The following is a 19,948-nucleotide window of genomic DNA, read 5'->3' on the forward strand; positions in this document are numbered from 1 at the left end:
GGTGCTAGTAACAGCCAGCACCCATAGTCAGACACATGCCCACATACGGTGCAGTGGTCGTCCTCTAATTTCCACGTGTTAACGTAAAGGAATTTGGTCTTCATCGCAAAACCTCTCCGCGAGAAATAAGCATCGACAGTAAATTGTCATCACCGGGAGCTCGAGTGTCCGGATGTTAGCGGTGCCATGTGTGCATGTTTTCTTCTTTGTGATTGACCGGAGTGTTTATATGCAAAGTTAATGGCGAAACCCGGAAGAAGAAAAATACCCACTAATATTGCCCCGCTGGAAACTGGTAGTTTCCCGACTAATCACTACAATTGCCCGGCAAAACTACCTTTCAATAGGTAATAATCATATAATATTCTCAGTACATAGTATTATGCTATATAATATAATACATCTGTATAATGTTATATATTCTATACATGTAGTCACACACGAGCGCGTGTATGTGCATATAGTTGATCATGTCTTCTCTCATCCAAGCATTTCAGAGAGTTTTCGTAGATGGATAATAGTGATTGGCAGATGTCTTCTGGTTTATTTCTTTTTATGAAATAGTAATCTACAACTACACTTGTACACATAACTTCAATTTTTGCCTCTTTACACACCAAAGTTACACACTTGACAGTAAAATGACCATACATGTGATGATGACATAAACATATGATATAACGGTGGATCTATCTTTACGGGGAAATCCAGTCTAAATATAAATCTGATAAAAAAGGGTAAAATCTTACAAGTTCAAAAAAAATTGACTGAAATCGGATGAAAAATGAAGAGGTTGTGAAATTTTGAAGTTTTGCTAATTTCAGCAAAACAGTTCTTATACAGTGGATATGAATATGTAAATAAGTGAGCTGAACATGTCATAACCTCACAATATTCCATCGATCCTGTACAAAAGAGAATGACGAAAATTCAATATTTCTGTCATTGAAGTCTGAAACATGACGTTAGTCCTGGTTGAATATCTTCAGAATAGTAATCAAATAATATATACGAGGATTGGAGCCTCTGGCATAATTGCGTTTGAATGAAAAACTGGAAAGTACAAAGTCTTATGTACAGATTATATGGCAAGTTGCGAAGGTACGACACACTCACTTTGTCATTTGCATATTCATATTGACTGTTCAAGAACTGTTTTCCGAAAAATTAGTGAGAGTCACGACTTCCTTATTTTTCATCCGATTTCAGTCAAATTTGTACCGTTGAACTCCTAAGAATTTACTCTTTTTTTATGAGACTAACTTCTATATCTAGACTTGATTTTCCCTTTAAGGGAGATATTATATAGATGCTCCTAATTACTTTATTAAAGGATACACGCTTACCTGATGGAGACAATTATTGTGTCTCCTTAACGTTTTACGGAATATTGGATATAATGAGCTATAATATATTCTATTCAATCGCATGATTTATTTCTGACATTGCATATCTTTACAATGAATCCCTACAGTTGGATCCCTGAGTTATGTACATATTATTATATAAATTGTGCATGCTCTATCATGCACTATTATACAAATAGGGCTTGATCTATGATACATATTCATGGTGGCTTGTAGAACGACTTTATACTAAATTATCCCAAGTGCTGTTTTGTTTCACCGAGGCCGCAGGCCGAGGTGAATAGAACTGCACGAGTGATAATTTAGTATTTTGAGTTCTATAGTCCAGTACTTGCGCATCAATAGAATATGCACTTAATGTTTTAGTGAATAGACCTATCGATCTACATGCATTTTCCGTAGGTATAGACCTAGACAGAAAGATCTGTCCGGAGGAGTCTTTTATATTTTTGAAGGAGGGGATCCCTGAAGCCAGACGCAGTCTCCGCGGAACATTCCCCGACGACCAGATACAGACCGATATTTCGGTCAAGTATAGACCCTATTATATTCCACATACTAAGAATCTTGCTATAGGATTGGTCAAGAGCTGATCATGTGATAAAGCGTAGTTTTGCCCATCACGTCACCTGAGAAGAACTAGGTCACTTGATACTACACAGTGCAACGCACTTTCCCCGAAGAAAAATTCACTAAGAATGGAAATCATGGACAAATTATATATGTCTGTAAAGGTTGAATTATGATGAACAAGATTAAATTACTTAGAAGTCAAAAAATGTCATGAGGAGACAGAAATCCGCAATTTTCTCACTCCATTCAGACCCTAATGTGAGACTAGCGGATCGCCAGTCGACTTGGGAGAAAAAAGAGCAGAATAGGATGACGTCACATCGGAGACAATTTTTATCACAGCCGGCCAGCCGGCCATCACGTAGACAAACTCGCATTCATTTTCCCGCACATGTTGCATATTCACCTCGTTTGCATCTCATAGTTTTATCGACAGATGCACCATTTGATTTTTCATTCAGGGTTTGACTCATCTTGGAGACTGTTTGGAAACGTAGCTGTGCGTGTGATCGTGAGACTGCACTGAAGACGTGAAGTGGAACAGCAAACAAGATAAATCAATTCAATGAATTCTCAAATCTTGTTTGCTGTTCCAGTTCAAGTCTTCAGTTCAGTCTCACAATCACACGCACAGCTACCGTATCGCTAACTATACACAGCCCTGTCGCTATACGAAAGTATACACTTGTGTACAGCGACAGGGCTGTATAGTTACCGTATCGCTAGACTATAGATAGACTAGATCTAGAGCCTTTGCAACCTTTCATCAAATAAGATTTTTTTTAAATATTTCACTCAAAGTGTGCACCAGATCGTTGAATTTCAATTCAAAATATGCAAAATCTCTCGTGCTTGGGAGGGGGTATCCCCCTCCCAAACCCTCCCCCTCTGTGCCTCTTTCCCTAGCTAAGTACTTTTTTTTAGATTTACAAAAAAAAATATGAATAATTCTGAGTGCACAAGACTTATCTCTTATATTCCGAAAACTCAAGGTTCCCTCATGTATAAGGGGAATTTCCCCTTTTAATCGACCCTTTCCTCCCTCAGCCCCCCCCCCCCCCATCAGTTTTTTTTTTGTTTTTTTTTTTTTTGGGGGGGGGATTTCCCAAATGTTGATTCCATCAAATATGCGTATACGAGATATCTCAATTTCAACCTTAAAAAGGCAAAAGCTCCATCGGAAGGGAAGGGTGGAGATAACACTCGCCCACGTCTTCTCCCTGCTCGCCCCCCCCCCCCCCCCCCCCGCCATGCATAGAAGTAGACTGTGACTATACCCAGATCGCTTTATTTCAATTCTAAAAACGCAAAAGCTCCACGAGCGGGAGGGGGAATCCCCCTTCCCCTAAGCTCTACCTCACTAGACTTTATACATACACCCAGATGGTGCACATTCGGAATAAGAGCTAAATTCCGTGATTTTAACACTTCGATGAAAAAGTATTGCTCCAAAAATTTGCACCAGATCGCTGAATTTCAGGTCTGAAAACGCAAAATCACCTTCGTGTGGCAGGGGATATGCCCCTATCTACACCCTCGTGTGCATGCTTTTTCTGTTTGATTGCTGAACAGACAGCGTTCATGATATTCAGTGTAAGAATTAATACAAGAAGACTAGTGTATTTAAATTATACCATTCTATAGGCAAATTGTTCAATAATAATTTACACTAAAATATACTGCTATACCTTGAACAAGTGGGACTGTTTCACGTCGATAAAACGCGCAAAAACGTGCATCAAATTGCACCATTTGCAATATCAAAATGCAAAAAGTTTTTATCGTGGGAGGGGGGACACCCCCCTCCCACACCCTCCCCTCCCCCTTCGCTCGCTCCACTCGCTCGGGTTCAGTCGCATTTATGATATTCAGTGAAAAGAATTGATACAAGAAGTGTATTGAAATTATATCATTTTATAGGCAAATTGTTCAATAATAATCTACACTCAAATATACTGCTATATACCTTAAACAAGTGGGACTGTTTCTCGTCGATAAAACGCGCAAAAACATGCATCAAATTGCACCACTGGAAAATCAAAATGCAAAAAGTTCTTACCGTGGGAGGGGAACCCCCCTCCCACACCCTCCCCTCCCCCCTCGCTCGCTCCGCTCGCTAGGGTTCAGTCGCGTTCATGATATTCAATGAAAAGAATTAATACAAGAAGTGTATTCAAATTATACCATTTTATAGGCAAATTGTTCAATAATAATCTACACTAAAATTTACTGCTATATACCTTAAACAAGTGGGACTGTTTCACGTCGATAAAACGCGCAAAAACATGCATCAAATTGCACCATTTGCAATATCAAAATGCAAAAAGTTTTTATCGTGGGAGGGGGGACACCCCCCTCCCACACCCTCCCCTCCCCCTTCGCTCGCTCCACTCGCTCGGGTTCAGTCGCATTTATGATATTCAGTGAAAAGAATTAATACAAGAAGTGTATTAAAATCATATCATTTTATAGGCAAATTGTTCAATAATAATCTACACTCAAATATACTGCTATATACCTTAAACAAGTGGGACTGTTTCTCGTCGATAAAACGCGCAAAAACATGCATCAAATTGCACCACTGGAAAATCAAAATGCAAAAAGTTCTTACCGTGGGAGGGGAACCCCCCTCCCACACCCTCCCCTCCCCCCTCGCTCGCTCCGCTCGCTAGGGTTCAGTCGCGTTCATGATATTCAATGAAAAGAATTAATACAAGAAGTGTATTCAAATTATACCATTTTATAGGCAAATTGTTCAATAATAATCTACACTAAAATTTACTGCTATATACCTTAAACAAGTGGGACTGTTTCACGTCGATAAAACGCGCAAAAACATGCATCAAATTGCACCATTTGCAACATCAAAATGCAAAAAGTTCTTACCGTGGGAGGGGGGACACACCCCCCCCCCTCCCACACCCTCCCCTACCCCCTCGCTCGCTCCGCTCGCTCGGGTTCAGTCGCATTCATGATATTCAATGAAAAGAATTAATACAAGAAGTGTATCTAAATTATACCCTTTTATAGGTAAATTGTTCAATAATAATCTACATCAAAATAAACTGCTACCATAAACAAGTGGGACTGTTTCTCGTCGATAAAACGCGCAAAAACATGCATCAAATTGCACCATTTGCAACATCAAAATGCAAAAAGTTCTTATCGTGGGAGGGGGGACACCCCCCTCCCACACCCTCCTCCCCTCGCTCGCTACGCTCGCTAGGGTTCAGTCGCGTTCATGAAATTCAGTGAAAAGAATTGATACAAGAAGTGTATCTAAATCACACCCTTTTATAGGCAAATTGTTCAATAATAATCTACATCAAAATAAACTGCTACCATAAACAAGCGGGGACTGTTTCTCGTCGATAAAACGCGCAAAAGCATGCATCAAATTGCACCATTTACAACATCAAAATGCAAAAAGTTCTTACCGTGGGAGGGGGGACACCCCCCTCCCACACCCCCCCCCCCCCCCCCTCGCTCGCTCCGCTCGCTCGGGCTCGGTCGCTTCGCTCCCTCGCACACTTACCGCCCCCCCCCCTAAGATTAAATCCTGGCTACGCCGTTGGTCTAGATTTCTGGTGACTGCTACCCCGGAGCCGCGTAGCGTAGGCGTCGGGTGGGCTGGGTAGGCCTACGTGTAGACCTATTCACTATTCTGGATACGGACCCCTAATCTCCGGTTTTGCCCTATAAAATATTGTTTCAAAGGATTAGAATGTCAGCCGACTGTAAGTATGAGCAAAGAGCCATGCCTAGGCATATCCATAACGGTGCCGGTGGCGGTGCTGATCTATATTTCTCTACGACAGTACTACTACTAGTCCGTGGGCCCCAGACTGCAGACTGTGTCTCCTCCGGTTCTTTACTCTCCCTCGTCTAGCTGGGGGGAGGGAGAGTAACGAACCGGAGGAGACACAATCTGGCCGGCCCGCGACAGTACGTCTACGTTATGTTGGAGCTTGTTCGGATATTTCTCATGCTTTTTAACATTATCATTCTTTTAAAACAATTTTGCTGTCATCTTTTCCTGCATATAAGGCTACCATATTTTTTCAAGAATGATAAACATTATCCTAGTTGATAAGTGACTGCGTAGGCTGAGTGATGGCATATATAGGCAATGAAATTTATGGCAGCTGGTTCTTGTCAGGCATAATTCAGATTTTGGTGAGGGTTTTAGATCATTTTTCATCTTTCATCTGACATTGATTTTGTGCTCTCACATGGCACATTTGTGGAATTTTCATGAGATATTTTTTTTCAACATTCGTCTTTCACAAACGGGTTCTGTTTTTCTAATACTCACTAGAATTAGTAGATCTATAAGTATAAACTACTGTATTCGGAAAAACTTCCCTATGGCCCAGCCACAAATATTGATAGTTGTTAGCGAAGTATCTTGATCGAATAGAAAATGACACGGGAAGGACAATTTAGTAAGCAAATAATCATCGACTACTAGGGTGATGGGGCGAACTATCGTTCGCCAAGGCGGCTTGGGCCCACTATCTTGCCTGAGCCGCTGGGCTCCTTGCTGGCCGGCCGCCGCCGCGCCGGCTGCTGTGGCTCTGGCTCATGCTGGTAGGGTCGCGGCATTCCACCCACATCTCCCTGATCGTCGTCAACTTCTAGCTCATTTTCTTCTTCTCCAATCTCTCCGACCTCTCCATCATCATCATCATCGCTGTCGTAACAATCACTGTCACTCTCTTCACTAGATTCAATGTCCAAGTTCAGTAACTCGACTTCCTCGTCTACTCCGTCCGACATTTTGATAACAAAACCAGACCTGATACAGGGATTGTGTGCACATGTGTGATACAGCTGAAAGCCGGCAAGAGAATGGTCTCCGATGTGACGTCACAGATATTAAGCTCAGCTGTGATCAATTTCCCAACTGCTGATCAGCGGGCTAATAATTACCTGGACAAAAATCAATATTACCGAAGGGCGTGAGCATATTTTGAAGAAAAAAGGTGCGTTTCACTTTGGACTATCATTTAACTAGGTCACTTGATAGTACACAGTGCAACGCACTTTCACTTTAGTGCCGCGCGGTGCGCGCAGCAAATTCATTGTTTTGTCATCTACGCGCACACGTAGCCTAAGCCCTAAGGACACCTAAAGACAGCTAAAACGGTTTCAGATGTGGAATAAAATGGGAATTTCTAGGACCCTAGATGTGGAATATAAAGCAAATAATCAACTTTTAGTTTCAGGCAATGAGACAAACTATCACTTCCTCGGCGATCTGAATGTGCACGCGATCTTTCCTCAGCTGCGCTTCGGAAAGATAGCTACATCCACATCGCCTGGGAAGTGATATTTTGTCCCATCACCTTCACCAACGTTGATTATTTGCTTCCTGGATCTAGGCTCGGCCTACTGACTTCGTACAAACTATCACTTCCTCGACGATCTGAATGTGCACGCGATCTTTCCTCGGCTGCGCTTCGGAAAGATAGCTACATCCACATCGCCTGGGAAGTGATATTTTGTCCCATCACCTTCACCAACGTTGATTATTTGCTTCCTAGATCTAGACTCGGCCTACTAATTTCGTGCACGCATATAGTAAGGAAATAATCAACGTTGGTGAAGGTGATGGGACAAACTATCACTTCCGAGACGATCTGGATGTATACGCATTCAGATTATTTGCTTTATATTCCACATCTAGACTCTATATTCCCGTTTGAAATCATTTTAAATGTCGGGAACAGAACGGGGTGGGAGGGGGGACGTGGATCAAGTTAGACTAGAATCTAAGTCCAAAAACATTAAAACTGCAGATCTAACGTCATGTCTAGCGAGAGTAGGAGAGTCTAGACCTAGCTGTATCCTTAGGGCTACGTTCACTTACCGATCATGTTGTTGCCAAAAACTTAAACATTCTGAAACACGAGCAAGGCAACTACTACAGTAGATTACGTACACGCACGGTGGTTATACGGTAAACATACGAGTCAACTTTTAGACGTAGGCTGGCACCGCGGCATCGTTTCACTGACGCTAAAAGTGCGTTGCACTGTGGTCTATCACTTGATCCAGGTCAAATGATAGACCACAGTGCAATGCACTTTTATTTCGCGCGTACTAAAAAATATCACGTGTTAGGACTGTGTGGACTAAGAGATCAGCGAAACAAAAATGACTATCACCATAGAGTGTAACGAACTTTTCTTCTCAGGTGATGTGATGGGCAAAACTACGTTTTATCACGTGATCAGCTCTTGACCAATGGTACAGCAAGATTCTTAGTATGTGGGATATAATATCGTATAACGATAATCTTGAACAGCCGCGTAAATGCGTATTGCTGAGCAGACTTGCGTAAACTGCGGACTTTCTGCGTCCTGTGCTCTATGCGCATGCGTCATTATGCCGAAAGGTTTCGTCTGGTCCCGTAATATCCTTTTGCAAAGGCAGTCGCAATGGACTCCATAAAACGAACATTGGACTCGAGTCCGTTGCACTGCCTCTGTGTGTGTGTGTGTGTGTGCTGAAATTAATAGCGAGCTGCCTTTAAAAAAAAAAAAAAAAAAAAGCTAGTCCCTAAACGTCCCCCCGCTGCGAAGACAATCATAGGCACCCTATGTAAGCCTTTCGTTACGGCGCAAGACCGATTTTTTTTTTCACGATCACTTGATGCAATCCAACCAATCACAGCGCATATCATACCCGTATACCTATTCACAATATATGTACAATATCTATGCCCTAATGCCCTTGCATGCGTGTTTGTGTGTGTGTGTGTGTGTGTGTGTGTGATTATGTTCATAAACATGTAAGAAATGCTCGCTTATTCATTCATTCTCTATTCGCTCTGTTTCCAAGACGTCTGTCTTCCAGATTTAATTTTAAAAGGATATACAAGAGCTCATATCATTATCCCTAACATAATCATATAGAATTTATGAGGAAAAAAGCACATTAGTTTTCATATGCAAAGGGGAATTCTGACGTGTGTTCTATGTGAATTTCCCCTGATCAGTCAGAAAGAAACATTTTGGAAAGATATTTTGAGAAATTACAGCATGTACAATGACGTCTCAATTATCATTTTCCAATTCTTTCCAATTACTTATAGACGTTATATAGTTTCATTCCAAAAGAAGTTCATTCTTCTGAGAGGATACACATACACAGGCAATGTCATTCTGTTTTTTTTTTTTTTGCAAGTTCCTCGGCGGTTCGATCAATCTACACAAATGAGATAACATCTGTCTCCTCTGAGTAATAAACGTACAATACCTAACAGCCATGATTAACTTCTTGCGTAGAATTGTCGACAACAACAATTTCATCAATTTGAACGATTACGCAGTATACTAGCTGCATGCTATAAAGATTAGAACTATAGCACTGACTGTCGGGCGGAAGCTCGGTGGTCTAGTGGGTAAGACGCCTGTCCAGTGATTAGGAGTTCGTAGGTCCGAATCCTCCTCGAGTATGTATGCCCATGATTTCCTTTGACATGAATACCAATAAAACATTGATTAATTCAATGTTAATTTACGCCGATGCAGGGCAATTTGTCATTTAGCCAATATCCTTTACCTATAGAGTCACGAATTACTTAACTTCCAAGCGTCTAGCCTTTTCATTTATTCATATGTACAGTAACAATATATCCAACCTAAACATTCATAATCATTCTCATTATGATTATAATAAGAAATGTCGCAATGTCCGTCAACAATCACATCATTCAAATGGGGGTAAAACTACTTTCATACAGGCTTTGAAATAATATTTCCTCAGTGAACAAATCTAAGATTGAAAAAAAAAAACAGTAATCCTTTCCATATCATGGTACGCTCTGGTAATGAGTAAGACGTAGCATGTACTTTTGGTCAATTTCAAATTATTCTCACATTATTGAACCTGTGTTGCATTTCTGTTGTGTTTGTATTTTTTGCAAACAATTGTATATTAGATTGACCTCGGTGAAGTGTTCATGGTCACAGGTGTTATAACTCAAGGCAGAACAAGCTTTGAACAGTGGGCGACATCCATTCACATCTCCACGTCCTTGAATGATATCGACTGGATTTTTGCAATCGACCCGCTGTCCAATGGACCCAAGGTAAGAATAATGTTCAGACTTGCACAATAATTGATGCCTTTTTATTACTTTTACTCCCATCATGCTCAAAATTACTTGAACGATGATCAACTATGATACTACGGCAGCTCTCAAACTACAGAACACCGGGAAAATGTATATAAGTATATATATATATATATATATATATATGCTGTTTCTTCACTGAGAATGATATAGTATACAAATGATGCACAGGATAGAGCCACGAAACAATCCTGTGCATCATTTGTTTTATAAAATGGGTCGAAAATTCGAAAACTAACAGCATTTTTCAGCGTTTTTCACGTACCTTTGTGGGTCAAGACGTCCGAAGATGTTCGTCCCAAACATTTACGCACGTCGCACTCGGAAATCCCGCACATACAGTATAAGTATAATGGGGGTTTGGGTTTCCAGACACTTAAGTTCCCGCATGAAAACTTACTTATTTTACATATAATATGCACCCTTTACCTTAGAGACTTGATATCGACTCCTCATATAGGCCTACTAGACAACATACTCTGAAAACGGCGTGAGAATTAACCTGCTAAATCGTTGGATTTGCCCTTCAAAGTGACTCCATGTACGCGTCCGGTCCCACAACGCTTGGTCTACTGTACTGTACAAAGTGTACGTATAGTTGGGTATACGTACGCCACACATGTTATGCACAAGGGAAGAAAGGCCGGCCGGCCGGCAGCCCGAACTAGAAGTTGTTTACAGAATTGACAGCGCGTATGCATGCAATTCAAAGGAGCCGCCGCGCGCACAGACGATCGGCAATAGGATTTAACACGCAGTGCAATGGGACTGAGTAACCAAAGCATATGTGACTAATTTCAGCGCTTCCTATTGGCTACATTTTTGAACCCATTTTATAATTGCCTTTACAACTGCAGTGAGAATAAATTTCGCATTGACTTTGTAAAATTTGGTTAACAACATTTTGTTTTCTTCGAAGCACACATGTCAAAACTTTCTCAATAATATCAGATGTTATTTTTTTTCTCGTGTGTGTGTGACATTGATATCCCAGGTGTACCCAGCCAATTATGACAGAGATACTCACGTGACTTCGTTACTACCTAACCCATTGCGGGCGCGTTACGTCAGGATCCATCCAATCACGTTCATGAACCATGCATCGATGAGAGTCGAAGTTCTGGGGCGAGTTATCTGAGGGCTTCTTAATGATCCCTTACATTATTGTCCCCGCCGAACGAGTTCGAGCAGGGGACTATGAAACGGGCTCCGTACGTGTGTGTGTCTGTGTGTCTGTCTGTCTGTCTGTGTGTCTGTCTGTGCGTCCGTGTGTGATCAAAATCTTCAATTTGCTACTTCTCTGTCATTTATGAGCCAATTTTGATTCTGTTTGCTTTATATGATAGCACTACATGGGAGCTTTGAAACTTCTTCACAGAATTTCAGTTGTGACCTTTGACCTTGACCTTTGACCTATCTTGTACATTTTGCTACAAAATGCTACTCCTTCGCCATTTCTTACCCGATTTCGATTCCGTTTGCTTTATGTGATGGCACTAGGTGTCAGGTGAGGGCTTCAAAACTTCTACACAGAATTTTGACCTTTGACTTCTTTGACCTTTGACCTTAATTTTTGACCTATATTGTACATTTTGCTACAAAATGCTACTCCGCCATTTCTAACCCAATTTCGATTCCGTTTGCTTTATGTGATGGCACTAGGTGAGGGCTTCAAAACTTCTACACAGAATTTTAACCTTTGACTTCTTTGACCTTTGACCTTGATTTTTGACCTATATTGTACATTGGCTACAAAATGCTACTCCTTCGCCATTTCTAACCCGATTTCGATTCTGTTTGCTTTATGAGATGGCTCTAGGTTAGGGCTTCAAAACTTCTACACAGAATTTTAACCTTTGACTTCTTTGACCTTTGACCTTGATTTCTGACCTATATTGTACATTTTGCTACAAAATGCTACTCCTTCGCCATTTCTAACCCGATTTTGATTCCGTTTGCTTTATGTGATGGCACTAGGTGAGGGCTTCAAAACTTCTACACAGAATTTTGACCTTTGACTTCTTTGACCTTTGACCTCGATTTTTGACCTATATTGTACACTGGCTACAAAATGCTACTCCTTCGCCATATTTAACCCAATTTCGATTCCATTGCTTTATGTGATGGCACTAGGTGAGGGCTTCAAAACTTCTACAGAGAATTTTGACCTTTGACTTCTTTGACCTTTGACCTTGTTTTTTGACCTATGTCGTACATTTTGCTACAAAATGCTACTTCCGGCGGGGACATATATTACGCACCGCGTAATTTCTACTTTTCCTTGTTTCATTTGTTCTTGGGGTTTGGTTTGTGTGTGTGTGTGTGTGTGTGTGTGTGTATTTATGCCTCTATGTATCAAGAACTTAAGCTGGTTATAGCATTGACTAGGACAATGTAATGGACGAAACATAAACATAGCCTCCATCTATACATATGGGCAAGTCCAAGATAAGGTCCCCTCAGAAGGCAAAATTTCATCTTTGCTCAATATTGACATGTTTGGTATCATTTTGAAGCTTATGAGTTGAAGTTTTGATTTCCGTAGAGGAAAAAAATGATATCATGTAAATTTATGCAAATTTCAAGGGCTTCATTTGCATTAATGTGAAATACAGCGTTACATATGGGTCATATATACAAATTCATATCCATTCAAAGGAAAGCAAATGATATTTGATTAATATGTGGACATAAGAAGTTCATCAAATAGTTTAACTTGATATGAAAATTTAGGGATTATGCATATGATTATGCAAATTAGCTCGTGTCCGATCATGAGATGTCCCATACATAACAAATTGACGTCATTTTTTTAGTTTTTTTTTCTGAAATTTCTAAGGTTATTCAAGTGCCCTTCTGCGAAGTTCTAATTAATTGTTTAAAAAAGTTAAATACCACAGAAAGAAGAAAATATAGTATTAGAAATATATATATATATATATATATATATATATATATTTAGGCAATTACATAATGTTACGTATGGGACATCCTCATACATATTGCATGCGAATGCATGTAGCTAGCTGGGAAGGTCTCACAGTACACAAATGGTCAGTCATCCTGCAGAAAGCATCCCATCTTTGCAGGTACTTTTGAGTTATAGACACTTGAAACAATACATGTACTTGACTGAACAATTTCAGAAATGGGAGGGGGAGAGGGCAAAATACACAATGAAAATCAGCATTAAAGGGATGGTATAGTTTTTAATAGAAATAAGTATTCAGTTTTCAACATTTTACGAGATGATTAGAAACCACTTATATGGATTATTAAAGAGCATTCAATTCTAAGACTACAGGATTTCAAAGTTTATTTATATTCTTAATTATCAGGTTTAGTCGATTTAGCTCCTTTTGGAACAAAACTTTAAGCATGTGACGGACATCTCGTAAATGTTCCTTTAGTTACTTCGTCACTTTGTGTACTTTTCTGGGATGATTTGTTATCTCTACGCATTCCCCTCCTGTTTCCCCTTTCTTTCCGAAGGATTCATGTGCAAAGAAATGAAACATTTCACCGGCAATAATCAATTAATATTTGGGTCATCTTGAAAAGTCAGGCAGGAGAGGTAGCAAGCCTGGACTTAATACTTGGCGCCAATGTGCGGTCAAGCATGCATACGGGTTTAGCACCTTATAGAACATAACATTTCAATGCCTGAATTCTCACTTTTCTCGCAAGAATGTCAACACTTTGAAGAGGTTACTGTGTGGGACTTCTAAAGAAGAATACATTTTGTGTCAATAAGTGAATTTTTATTTGTTAAAAATGGTTTTAGCACCTTTTGGAAAGGAACTCTTCATGTGTGCTAGAACTTCTGAATGTATATCTTTATCCTTGTGTGTTAGTACCAGAATCTAGGAAATTTCGAATGGTCTGTATTCTAACATACAATTTGAAATTTCAGTACTCGCAAATTATGTTTGTATATTGTGCAATTCTATTTATGTAAAAGACCTTATTATCAAAAAAGAATTTGGCATGATTGCTAATAAGTTCATTAAAAAATTTCCGCCATTCTTTTTGTCTGACTCTACTCCATGAATTGAGGTCACCTTTAGCATGGTATTGGTCAGATTAACCTCTTTACAACAGGAGTACAAATGTAAGTGAGATACTCTCGAAGAATATAATAATTTCTTCTCTATTTTTGAACTTACAGTCAGATATATTATGAATAGTATACATAACTTTGTGACAGACGATAACATTGTATACAGTAATAGCAATTCCCTGTCTATTAAACCAGTATGCAGTGAAATATGAGTGATGTAGATTTTACAAGCTGTGTAAATTGTACTTGCTTTACTTGTTAAAGAGTCATATATTCACTGGAAATGCTTTCGTCTTCATGACCATTCAATATACACGCGTCACAATCTGAGTTGGAGGTACAGTTTGCCTACGACATGTAGTACGCAATTTGGACAAAGGAAACATACACATACACAGGGTTATAATTACATTCAAAAAAATACATTAAATAAAACTGCATATATGCATATCAAATATCAACTGGAAAGAAAAAATGCAATTAGATGTAGACTTATGAAGAAAAAAGGATATTGGAGTATGAAGAAAAAAGGGTATTGGGGTATACAAAAGCTTTCCTAAAAAAAGTACTTATCAAGTTAAATCAAATTAAATCACATTACATTAATCTCTTCTCTATTATTGAACTTACCGTCAGGTATATCATAAATAGATATAACTTTGTGACAGACGATAACATTGTATACAGTAATGGCAATTCCCTGTCTATTAAACCAGTATACAGTGAAATATGAGTGGTGTAGATTTTACAAGCTGTGTAAATTGTGCTTGCTTTACTTGTTAAACATGGTATTTGAGCCACAGAGTTTGAAATTATACACAATTATGTGACCATGGATTGAACTTCGCCTAATTATGAAAATATTTAGGTAACATTTCATTTCATTTCATTCATTAGGTTTTACGTGTATGTTAGCATTTCTGAAATTAGATTTTTTTTTTCCTCTGGATGTGCAGGTTGCAGAATTGTTACTTAAGATTTTCTTGCTATTCTAGAGCGTCTAAACAAAATTCCGGTGTATCTATATATATTCCCAGACTTAAGAAGCATATCTATCAATTATGTAGGTATTTATGTAAAATATCATATCAATTAGCCCAGACATGCTAATAATAGTCTTGTCCCGGGAATAAATTGTTTTACATTTCCCCATTTTGAATGTATGAAATGTAAAATATGATATTTTCTTTGTTTCTGAACTTACGGTCAGTCATGCAGTAGACATAACTTTATAACAGGAGCTAGCGTGGTATATTGTAATGGCAATTCTCTGTCCATTATACCAGTCACCTGTGTGCAGTGATATATGAGTGATGTAGATTTACAACCTAAGTTAATTGTGTTTGCTTTTACTTATTAACATGGTATTTGAGCTAGAGAGTTTGAGATTATGCACAATTATGTGACTATGGATGGAACTTTGTGTAATTATAAAAATATTTAGGTTGTATCACGTGTACAGTGTACAAGCGTTTCTGAATGTACACATTTCCTCTGGGTATGTAGGATGCAGAATTGTTATTGAAAATGTTCATGCTATTCTAGCGCATGTAAAAACAAAATTCGGGTGTATATATTTCCAGACTTTTAGGCATATCTATGAATTATGCGGTTGTATTATGTAAAAAAAAAATCTTATCAATCTAGAATTTGGGGTTGAATTTGAATTGAATTTGTTCAGCATAAAAAAAAACAATAACAGATAAAGACATTGATTAACAATCACGACAAGCACAGAGTAAAGACAGATCCTTGGAATAGATACAGCTGAAGGGAAGCAGCCAACGAGGAATTAAAAGTTTCCTAAAAATCTGGCCGACCCAGATAATCAATTTAAAAAATGCATTGGTGGTAATCATTTTATATTTATAGAAAACGAGATGAACACATATACAGATACAAGAACAAAACAAAAAGAAATATAGCATGATACACAAAACACTACATTTAGTTACAATCATTAGTGTTATTGCTAACAAGTCCAGAAAACAATTTCCGTCATTCTTTTCGTCTGATGCTATACCTTACGGAATTAGTCAGCTTTGGCAAAATATTGGCCAGTTTAACCTGTTTACAATTAGAACTACTATATCAGCGAGACACTCCCGGAGAATGTAATAATCTCTTTCTCTGTTTTTTAACTTCCAGTCAGACATAATCATGAATAGTAGACATAACGTTGTGACACACACCAGCGTGGTATATTGTAACGGCAATTCTCTGTCTATCAGTGTACAGTGAAATGTGAGTGATGCAGATTTACAGCCTAAGTTAATTGTGTTAGCTTTTACTTATTAACATGCTATTTGAGCTGCAGAGTTTGGTATGATACACAATTATGTGAAAACTGATTGAATTTCGTGTAATATGAAAGAATTTACATGGTATCACGTGCATATATTAGCATTTCTGAATTGAGATTATTTCCTCTGGGTGCATGTGTAGGTTGCAGAATTGTTACTTAAGATTTTCTCACTATTCTAGCGCGCTAAACAAAATTCCGGTGTATCTATATATATTCCCAGACTTAAGAAGCATATCTATCAATTATGTAGGTGTATTTATGTAAAAGATCTTATCAACTTAGAATTTGGTGTTATAACAGAAATGGATTTGGCACCTTTTGGAACAAATTTCATTTTTCATTGCCTGAATTCTCCCTTTTCTCGCAAGAATGTCAACACTTTGAAGAGGTTACTAGCTGTGTGGGACTGCTAAAGATGAATACATTAATATGAGTGATGAAGATTTTACAACCTAAGTTAATTGTGCGTGCTATATTTGTTAACAAGCTTTTTAAAGGCATTACTTACTATTTGCAGATGAAACAAAAGCCCAGCTGTAAGTTCTTCATGATACTTGTAAATTGGGAGTGAGGCATAGAAAAAAATAAAAAAAAGAATAATCTGTATAACCAATGTTAAGTATTGTTAAATATACAAAATGTGAATAGTAATTACAATAAAATTGTTGAGGACTAACCACCTACAGTTATGGTTTAATGAGAAAAACAGTAATATCTCCCTATATTTTAGGTTTTATCTAAAAATGTTTATATGATGTGATTTTTTTGTGATACATCTGACCTACACATATGCATTAAATGTGATGACTCGAATTTATGTTTTTTAATCACTGCTCCGAAAGGTTAACTGTACCATTAAGCAACAGTGCTGCAGTGACAATGTTATAAAATTATGGAATTATGTTTTTTTTTGAGAAGGAAATTAATTAGAATTATGCTGACTGCTGGCTCGTAGAAATAAATTCTAAACCAATAAATCATTCAATTTCATGCTTCAATTCGTTGTCTGTCTGGTGTTCACAGAAAGTGTATACAATCTTCCTCTCACCCCTAGTAACGGTGATTTAAAAATCATCATAGTCTCTTATTTATTTTTTTTTTGTTATGATCAGCTGACAAATATAAACACGTTGATAAATTATTGTGATATACGAAATCATCGTGAAAATCATGAATATCAGAACCAGAGTTTCCTCTTCATCCCTTTCCTTTAAATATCTAAAGGAAAATTAATAAGGAACATTAAATAGCCATCACCCGTCTGTTGTATTCCTGACTAAAGATACCTTTTTTCTATTAGTTGTTTCTGCATGGCAGGAATCAACAAATCACTTAGAAAGCATAGCACACATTGATTCCTCATTCATTATGGTTAACTTTTCACATGACAGATAAAGAGATCATCGTGAGTGAACACAGATATAAAAGGGTCTCCAGTATAAGCTAGGCATAATATTTGGGGCCTCAACTTCTGATTGAAGATGGTACCGTACCAACAGGTGAGTGACGCCGACACCTAGCCCCCAATTTATCAAGGTGATACAATTTTAAACCATGGACGTTTGAAGCAGTAATCTATGTGAAGCTGGTAGAAATTAGACCATGGTCTAAACCTTGGGACGATTCAGAAAGCAAGGTTAAGAAAAATCATGGTCTAAAATTGTACCTTGGGAGAATCATGGTACAGTGCTAAACCATGGTTTCATGGTTTAAAATTGTACCACCTTCGTGAATTCAGGCCCATGGTTAGCCCTGGGTGGTGATTAGTTTTCAACCAGGCGCATTGTGCTACACGAGTGCCACATGTTTACAAGACAGGACAGACCAGGACAGGAGAAACACAACGACATGACATGACTTGACAGAAGGTATACAATTGAAAGGAATAAAGGGCAACAGAATAATGGAAAGAAAGAAGAGAAACACGTTGGACATCGGGATCGGAAGAGGGAATTGAGGTGCTTCGGAGCTCAAGCAGGTGAGCTAGGTTTGTACAAATAAGATGATGTAAAAATTACGCAATGATCATTCATTTATTAATGATGAACCCTTAGGTTGTAGAGACCAGCTAGCTAATGAATAGTAAATGTCTTAGTATGAATTCAACAAAAAGAGTTTCAACTTGCGCTTAAACGAATCAAAAGATGGATTTTTTTTTTTTTTTTTTGTATATCACGGCTTACAGAATTACAGAATCTAGGGCCTGTGTACATGAATGTATTTTGAGCCAATTAAGTTCTCAGGAGGGGTAAATGAAACTCATTAGATCGCCTGGTGGGATAATTATGAAAAGACTGATTTCGAGGAAACATTGAACTAAGAATGCTGGGAAGTGCATTTGTGCTATAATTAAACATAAACTGACCCAGTTGAAAGAAAAACAAATCTTTCATTTTTAAGTCTCATATTCAACAAGTAATGGATCTGCATGGAACGTGGTGAAACGCCACAAATAATACGAAGTGCCCTTTTCTATAATAACAAGAGTTTATCTAATAAAGTTTCATAGGCACTAGCTACCCCATGCTAAGATTCCATAATTAATGAAAAATACAACGTCAACAAAGAAGACAATGGGATATGAGATTCAAGTCTATTGATAATACCAATATTGCACGAAATTGTTTTACTAATATTGATAATACCAATATTACGCTTCCACCAAAGTTTATCGTCCACTGTGATACCGAGATATTTTATGCGAGATACACGTTCGAAATGAAATGAAACAAAATGAACGTTGTCAGAAATGATACTTTTTGCATTGATTTTCCAATTTTCCTCAAATGATGTGTTCTACTAATGTTGCTGCTTTCACTCAATCCACATTTCTCTGTTGGTTTTGGTTTCCTTTAAATGTAAAAAAAGGATCTAAAAGAAGGATTCCTCGTCGCACTCACGGTATCAGAACAAAAAATTCGGGTTTGCTCATAAACCTATGTATTTTCGGTTTTAGCATGCACAAGAACTAACAGAAAATTAAAGGTACCACCATGCAATTATTTTGAAGTTGTTGTTGTTGTTGCTAATTAATAGACGCACTACTCACTAAACATATGATTTCTAATTAACCATAAATGAACAACTGTGAACTGCCGGAAGTTTAGAGTCTTCAGTAAAGAAATATTTCATAGACAACGTGATATACGTATACATATAATAATAATGATAATAATAATAATAATAATAATAATAATAATAATAATAATAATGAAGGACATTTATATTGCGCAGCTACTATAATAATATACTCTACTGCGCATTACAAAATGACATGACATGAAGAAATTCAAACAGAAAGTACATTACTTCAAAAGATGACTTTTTAACCTGGCCTTAAACTCATTAATTGTAACTGCTTGTCTTACAAACAAAGGGAGATTATTCCATAATTTTGGTGCAGCGTACAAAAATGCCCTGTCACCAAGAGTAACTTTTGATTTCCCCGATGGATATTTCAATAATGTTTGATCCCGTGAACTTCGAAGATGATAAAATGT

This window comes from Diadema antillarum, unplaced genomic scaffold (assembly GCF_040938485.1).
Source record: "Diadema antillarum isolate AM-2024a unplaced genomic scaffold, OU_Dant_1.0 seq00000407_RagTag, whole genome shotgun sequence".
NCBI classification, from domain to species: Eukaryota; Metazoa; Echinodermata; class Echinoidea; order Diadematoida; family Diadematidae; genus Diadema; species Diadema antillarum.